This window comes from Carassius auratus, unplaced genomic scaffold (genome assembly GCF_003368295.1).
Source record: "Carassius auratus strain Wakin unplaced genomic scaffold, ASM336829v1 scaf_tig00216280, whole genome shotgun sequence".
In the NCBI taxonomy this organism is placed as follows: Eukaryota; Metazoa; Chordata; class Actinopteri; order Cypriniformes; family Cyprinidae; genus Carassius; species Carassius auratus.
Genome location: NW_020528490.1, coordinates 7,387 through 14,542, shown reverse-complemented (window position 1 = coordinate 14,542; position 7,156 = coordinate 7,387). Strand labels below are relative to the sequence as shown.

At 34.8% G+C, this 7,156-nt stretch overlaps 1 long non-coding RNA gene across 3 annotated transcripts; it reads left to right on the top strand.

Moving 5' to 3' along the window:
- The first annotated feature begins 828 nt into the window (after positions 1-828).
- Positions 829-4,809, top strand: LOC113097459 (uncharacterized). 3 transcript variants are annotated; one of them, XR_003288866.1, is made up of 5 exons: positions 829-1,032; positions 3,375-3,412; positions 3,565-3,603; positions 4,577-4,626; positions 4,718-4,809. It is a non-coding gene; the product is annotated as an uncharacterized LOC113097459 (long non-coding RNA). The 3 variants fall into 3 exon arrangements; XR_003288865.1 differs by having other exon boundaries at positions 829-1,531; XR_003288864.1 differs by lacking the exon at positions 829-1,032 and adding an exon at positions 1,610-1,952.
- The last annotated feature ends 2,347 nt before the right edge of the window (positions 4,810-7,156 follow it).

Sequence of the window (7,156 nt, the reverse complement as noted above, 5' to 3'; positions counted from 1 at the left end):
TCACAACAACCTATAAACAGCCTAAAAACCACCTAGCAACCACTCAGAACACCCTAATAACTTCCTAACAATCACACAAAGTACCCTAGCAACAACATGGTAACTGTTCAGCATCTACCCATATTACATTAGCAACTGACTAATAACACACTAGCAAAAAGCTGCCAATCACCCATAAAAACCACACAGAAACAGCAGCAAGGATACAACATATTCTTCAGCATCACTGAGCAGTGTTGATGGAAGCTTAACAAGACAAGAAAGTTTATCAGCAACATCATGGACCAGTACACAAATGAATTTTGCTTACTGATTATGATGAGTACATGAAGGGGTTCATTTATTCATTTATTAAGGGAAATTATACATTAAATATTTATAATGTGATATGTTACTAGTATAAAACATCTTAAATAAATCTACAAAAACCTTTAAAAAATCCTTCTTAGTGATGTGTATATATTAAATTTAAGTGTGTACCATTGCATTGCATATGTATATCATTATATCACATCAATCAATCCATATTTTAAAGTTCCTTGGTTTTATCTCCAATACAGATGGGAATTTAATATTTAAATATTTAAATAATTTAATATTTCTGGTTGTAATGATTCTTGTTCCTTAAAATTATTATATATATATACAAGTTAATCAGATGAATTCACTGTCTCTTTCTCTGTATTTTAAAGTGCTCATTAATAAAAAACTATATATTATATGACTCATGGTGATCTTAAAAACGAATACATTTTTTTTTTTTTTTTTTTTTTTTTTACATTATTTACATTTAACCTTGTTTAACTTTTTAATATGTGGATGCTTTAGTCGATCTTTAATTTTTAATAATAAGGTTTGGCGCACACATTCAAAAAAATATGCACCGTCTCCATGGTCTCTCTCTTCTATATATGGACAGAAGAGTAACGCTGCATGACTATTGGCTGCGCAGGTGAAGTTCGCTGTGCTGATTGGCTTAGTAATACCCTGATATAGTGACACCAATGCAGATGTTCCAGAAATCTCCCTGAGGTGAGTGGGCTGGTTTGCTTTTCTACTGTCTGCCTTTAATAACGAATTTTGAGAAATGAAATATGTTTCCCAGGTGGTGTATACTACTATTGTTGATTGAAGTTTGTGAATACATTAGCCAATTCTGAATATTACCGCAATATTGCATGAACGAGTGCATTTTTTAAGGTATTTTAGCAGAGGTTAGTCATTGACGTTAGGCCGCTGCTGAATTTTAGGACAGTATTGGGATAGTATTTCCTAATATTAACCGCCTATTTAAGAAATAATGTTGTGTGAGGCCACTGTGAGGAACTGTATATCAGTAGGCCTGATTAATGCTGCGGCGTGGTGATTAATGCAAGTATTTGTGCTGTTTTATAAGCGTCTATATAGTGGTCTTTCACTGATCGGCCACGAGGTAGAAATAGACAGAGCTCTGAAACTACACACAGACCGCCGTGTCTGACATGCTAGTGATGGCGAATCGGCTCAGATTCACACACGGCGTCCGCGTGAGGTAACGTTAGATTACGGGACTTCTCTGTTTCGTCTCAGTCGCGGGGTGCAGGTGGCTTCCTGCTTTGATCGTAAATGAGCGCGAAGTCTGTTCTTTCTTTATTTTTTTTTGGAGGGGGGGGGGGGGTGGTTTCCTGCTTGAATGTGTTTTTAGCACAGTAATTCATATTATTAACCTTCCATTAAAACGTTACTTTTGTTTGAGGTGACTGTGATGCATTATAAACCCGTGAGGCCTGATTAATGCTGCGTGGTGAGCGTGAATAAGCAAGTATTTTCTGCTGTTCCATAAGCGTCTATGTAGTTTTCCACTGATCCACGAGGTAAAAATAGACAGAGCTCTGAAACTGCAAACAGACCGCCGTGTCTGACACGCTAGTGATGGCGAATCGACTCAGATTCACACACGGCGTCCGCGTGAGGTAACGTAGATATTAACGGGAATTATCCGTTTTGTCTGGGTAGCGGGGTGCCGGCGGCTTCCCGCTTTGATCGTAAATGACCGCGATATGCCACAGAAAATGTTGAGTTACAGTTTAGATGCGGTACAGCTACACTTTTTATGTATTTGTTTCTTAATTTGTGATCGGAAAATAATTAGAGTACTTTATAATGATAATGGTTTTAAGTCAGCAGGTTGAAGTGAGAACTGGTGAGAACTCGAAGTTTGAAATTTATTTATCCATTCATTCATATATTCTGAGTAATGAATGCGTCAGGGAGGAGAGACGGTGTTAGAAGCGTAAAAACGTTTTTTTTTTTTTTTTTTTTTTTTTTTTTATGTGCACCGAATGCAGAGGAAGAGCAAGCTGAGGTTTTTTTGTTTGTCGGTGACCAATGCTGCATTCATTTGATGAGAAACAGTTAAAACCATGATATTGTAAGATATATTTCCCCTTTAAAATAAGTATTTAATTTCTTAACATAATCGATATATAAATTATAAATCAGAAATTAATTATATAATGTAATTATTACGAATAAACTTATATTATTATCACTGTTGAAAAAGGTTGTGCTGCTTATTATTGTGTGATGATTTTTTTTGTGATAAACTCATGCATTTTAAAGTTTTGTAGTAAACTGATGCATTTTTTCAGCATTCTTTCAAAACAAATGTCAAAAATGTAAAAAAAATCAATAAAATAAATTCCAAAATCGTATGTAACATTGTTAAATACTGTCACTTTTGATCTGTTCATGTCTGCTTAGGAAAAGTATTAAAACAATTATTGAACCATAACTTAATACAGGTAGTTCTAATTCAGTTTCCACAAAAATATGAGGCAGCACAACTGTTTTTTTTTTTTTTTAATGTTAATGAAAACATGACACTGACAAATGGAGGAAACTATGATAATTCAGTTTGCCTTCACCAAAATACATTTAAACTGTAATAATAATTGACGATATAACTGTTTTTTCTGAATTTATCAGCTTTGGAGGGTATAAAAGTCTTTTTTTGAAAATAAATGGAATAACAGAATCGTTTTAGCTTCCAGCATGTAATTTATTTTTGTAGTTGCCTTAATGTCGGTTTCCTCTGTTTTGTGTAGATATGGTTGACATCCACATGTTATATCTCTGATCTAATGTGTCCCAATATATTTGTCATATGCCTGTTAATATCTGTGAAGTATATTTAAAACATACCATAACTATATATTTGGACATAGACCGCATATTCAATGTTTATATTAAGAATAAAATTAGATTTTTTTTTTTTTTGGTTTAAGTCATAAGATGTATATTGACAGTCGTAGACCTGTGCTTTATCAACTGTCTCTGTTGTGTGCTTTCAAGCATTAATGTATTCATTTTTTGTTCATTCTTTAATCGTTTAGATTGATCTTTGAGCTTCATCTCCTGAGCAATTCTTGAGGTTTGTCTGCATTTTTTGGTTGTATATTTAAAGGTGCACTATGGAGGATTAAGAAAATGTGAAATCTTGTAAATCAGAGATGTTGTAGTTTATGGGGTTGACAGATTTGAACAATTATGTCTGACATTTTATTTTTTATTTTCAAATTACAGCATTACGAGCACTACAAACTCTCCACTGCACAATATCCAGTAAGTATTTTTTTAATACATTTTTTTTAATATATGGATAAAATATGATCAGATCAGATGACAAAGCTATATTAATGAAATACTACTGTGTCATTGATGCAGTATAGCACTTCAGAACCTGTTACTACCTTGTGGAGTTTTGTGAAATTCACTGGGGAATGTTTAAGGCCTCAATGACTTTCCTTGCTTGTAATTTTTCATGTCAAAAGACGAAAAGAGAGTGATTAAATGATATTAATTTGGTGGGGAACCATTCCTTTGTTGTAAGTTATAGATAAACAGTTTTCCCTCCTGTAAGATAGAACCAGCTTATGTTATAGCCGTCGGCTGCATTCGAAGTTGCATACTCTTGGAGTAGATTCTACTTATGAATAAGTAATAATTTTGCAAGCAATACAAAAATAGTCTAATATGTGTGGTATGTATGCAGATGTAATACATTTGACATGTTATCACTGTCATGTGAGCTACTGTTCAGTTACAATGCAATTCACAATTATGCTACTGTGGACTCATGGGATAGACTAAACTAAAGAATCTCAATAGAAGTGGTAGGTCATCCAGGTACTTTTCATCTACTGCCTTTCAACCTACTATATAGTAGAGAAGTATGCAAGTTCAGATAATGCCCTAGAACTTTAAAACCAGGTAAAAACATCATTTGTTGAACAACCAATCAGAATTAAAAAAAAGTTTTCTGTCTGTCAATCATTTAGGTTTTGTCATATTGTTTGGCAGTGAGTATATTATATTGACAATGTTATATGTTCCTACTTTTGTTTTTTCCTACACTGAGGAACCTCTTTGGCCTATCACTTACAGTAGCTTTAGATTTGGAACATAATTTATATTGAAAATCTGACTGTATGGAAAAACCTTTATGGATGCCTTTGCATATACTTTTTATGTTAATATTGATCTTATTTCACATACATAGGCTATCTTTAATTGTGTGTGTGTTTGTGTTTTGCAGACCATCTATTCAGAGTAGAACCTGCATTTTTCACTGCAGCTGAACGCCTGGTTAGTGTGCAAAATGCCTAAATGCTGCTATGTCGATTTTCTTTTCAATATTATTATCATTAGAGTCGCCTAATTTGTGTTTATTTTCCAGGTTTTGGGATTTCTCTAACCAGCAGTTCTCCTGAATTGTACTTCCCACCCATCAACCCCAACCCACCCTTCCCTCCCCTCCCCAACCTCCCACCCACAAAAAAAAAAAAAAAAAAAAAAAAAAAAAAAAATCCTTTTTAATACTAAGTTGATTATTTGTGTTCAGAAACTACTGTTCTTTTAAGTTCAGTCCTTGTAATACTAGGTTAATAATTTGTTTAATCTGCTATTTTTCTTTTTTTTTTTTTTGAAAAAAAGTTTGTTTCTATTAATATTAGAGTCATAATTAGTTTTATCTGCTACCGTTTTATTTTATTTTTATTGAAAAGTTTATTAGCTGTATTTGTAGGACGTTCTTTTTCTTGTCATTTAACTAACTTGTTTTTTTCTTGAGAATACTTTGCAGGTTGTAGAGCTTCAGCATTTCGTGAAGTAAGTGACTGAAAATATATTGTAAAAATGCATATTAAATACATTAATATTTGACTGTAGCATTAAAACCGTTGTACAGTAATTTTAAATAGAGATCTTTTCACAATCATTATGAAGATAAGGTTATTTGCTTAACATTTATTTGAGACAATGTGAAATCATCTGCTTATTATTATTATTATTAAAAAACAATCAGAACAGATGATCAGGACTATTTATTATTATAAATTATTTTATCCCATTTATCTAAAATAAAGATTGAATATTACAATTATAAGATTGCCAAAGGCTGTAATTTAACTACCGTAAATTAAATTGTTCTAATGTGAAGTATGTTTGAAAATGAAGCACTTATTTGTTTACATACATGCAGCATGTTATGCTGTTTTCAGAGCATCTCTACAGAGAAACCATCACATTTATACAATTTCCTTTTCTGTATATGCTTGTGGAGTTGTAGAATTCCCAACTCTTTGACCAAGTTATTTCTTTTTCAAATTAATGGGCTAGTCAGGTATGTCAGGGATTATTTTATCTAATGTCTTTGGTCTGTTTTCTCATATTTTGTCTTTTGTTCTTTTGAAGGATGCCTCGGAAAGGTAGGAGATCCCAGGCTCAAAAAGTTCGTTGGACAAAGTTAGACCTGACAGGACAGACGAGCGTCGGTAAAGGTGTTGCTCAGGTTTCTGATGGACAGCAGTACGAAGATGGCAACAGCACATCTAGAGTTATATCCATGCAGGCGTCTCACTGCCAGAGTGATGCAAGGTATGATGTTTTCTCACGAAACAGTCAGTGCACATGTGTAGCTCTGACATTCCTTGCGTACCACAGTGAGGGAACTTCGTTCGAACAGCCTGATCTTGACAGGGTGTTAGAGGAAGGGGATGCTTTGTATGTGGGCATTAAAATGCAGCTTATTGCCGAAGGAAGATTCCGACAGAATTTTCTAAGCATGGCTGAAGTACCTGTGAGCATCTCAACTTCTAACCACAACTACAATGTCCAAAAGTCAGAGGTGGTGATGGGGTATCTGAGAGACAGAGGAACTGAGGAAATGGACGCGTGGTGGATTCCTCTTGATGAAAGGCTTCAGTGTCTCTCAACAGATGTCAGCCATGCACTGCTTATTGTTTCTCCAGAGTGCTTGGCTGTGTTCAGAGACAGATCTGGAAGATATGGATATTTTGATTCACATTCCAGAACTGCTGAAGGTTTGCCACATCCTACTGGCGACGGAACGGCAGTAATGCTAACTTTCACCAATCTGCATGACATGATCAACAGATTACTTGAGCTTTTTTGGAATCGTGGTCCTCAAGCTTGCTATGAATTCATGGCTGTTTCATTTGAAATGGAGCAACAGTCTGAGGAACCATGCACATCAGCAGCATGTGTGACACCATCAGAAATAACTTCACCTCTGTCAAAAACACTAACAACCGCTGATATCAGAATCCCTGAAAATCTCGTTGTGACAGATGCCAAAAACCAAAGCATCATAAATGTTTTTAAAACAAACAAACAGCGAAGAAGAAAAGAAATGCGTAAACTTGTGAGAAAAAAGCAAGAAGCAAGACTTGAGAAAACTGCTCCACATTTTGATGTCCGGGAACAAAAAAGAAGAGAATATGAAAGGGAGAAATATGCCACCAATTTGAAGTTTCAGATGAAGAAAAAGGAGATTACCAAAAAGAAGTATGATCAAGATCCTTTTGCCAGACACAAAAAGATGGAATACATTACCAGGAGGTACAACACAGATGTGCTCTTCCAGAAAAAGCAGAAGGGGTACATAATTCAGCGGTACCACAGTGATGCTCTTTTCCAGAGGAAAATGAAGAACTACGTGGTCACGAGGTACAAGACAGATGCTCTGTTCCAGAGGAAAATGAAGAACTACATGGTCACGAAGTACAAGACGGATGCTCTGTTCCAGAAGAAAATGAAGGACTACATGGCCAGAAGATATGCAGGTGATTCAGAGTTTAGGTCACATCACATTCTA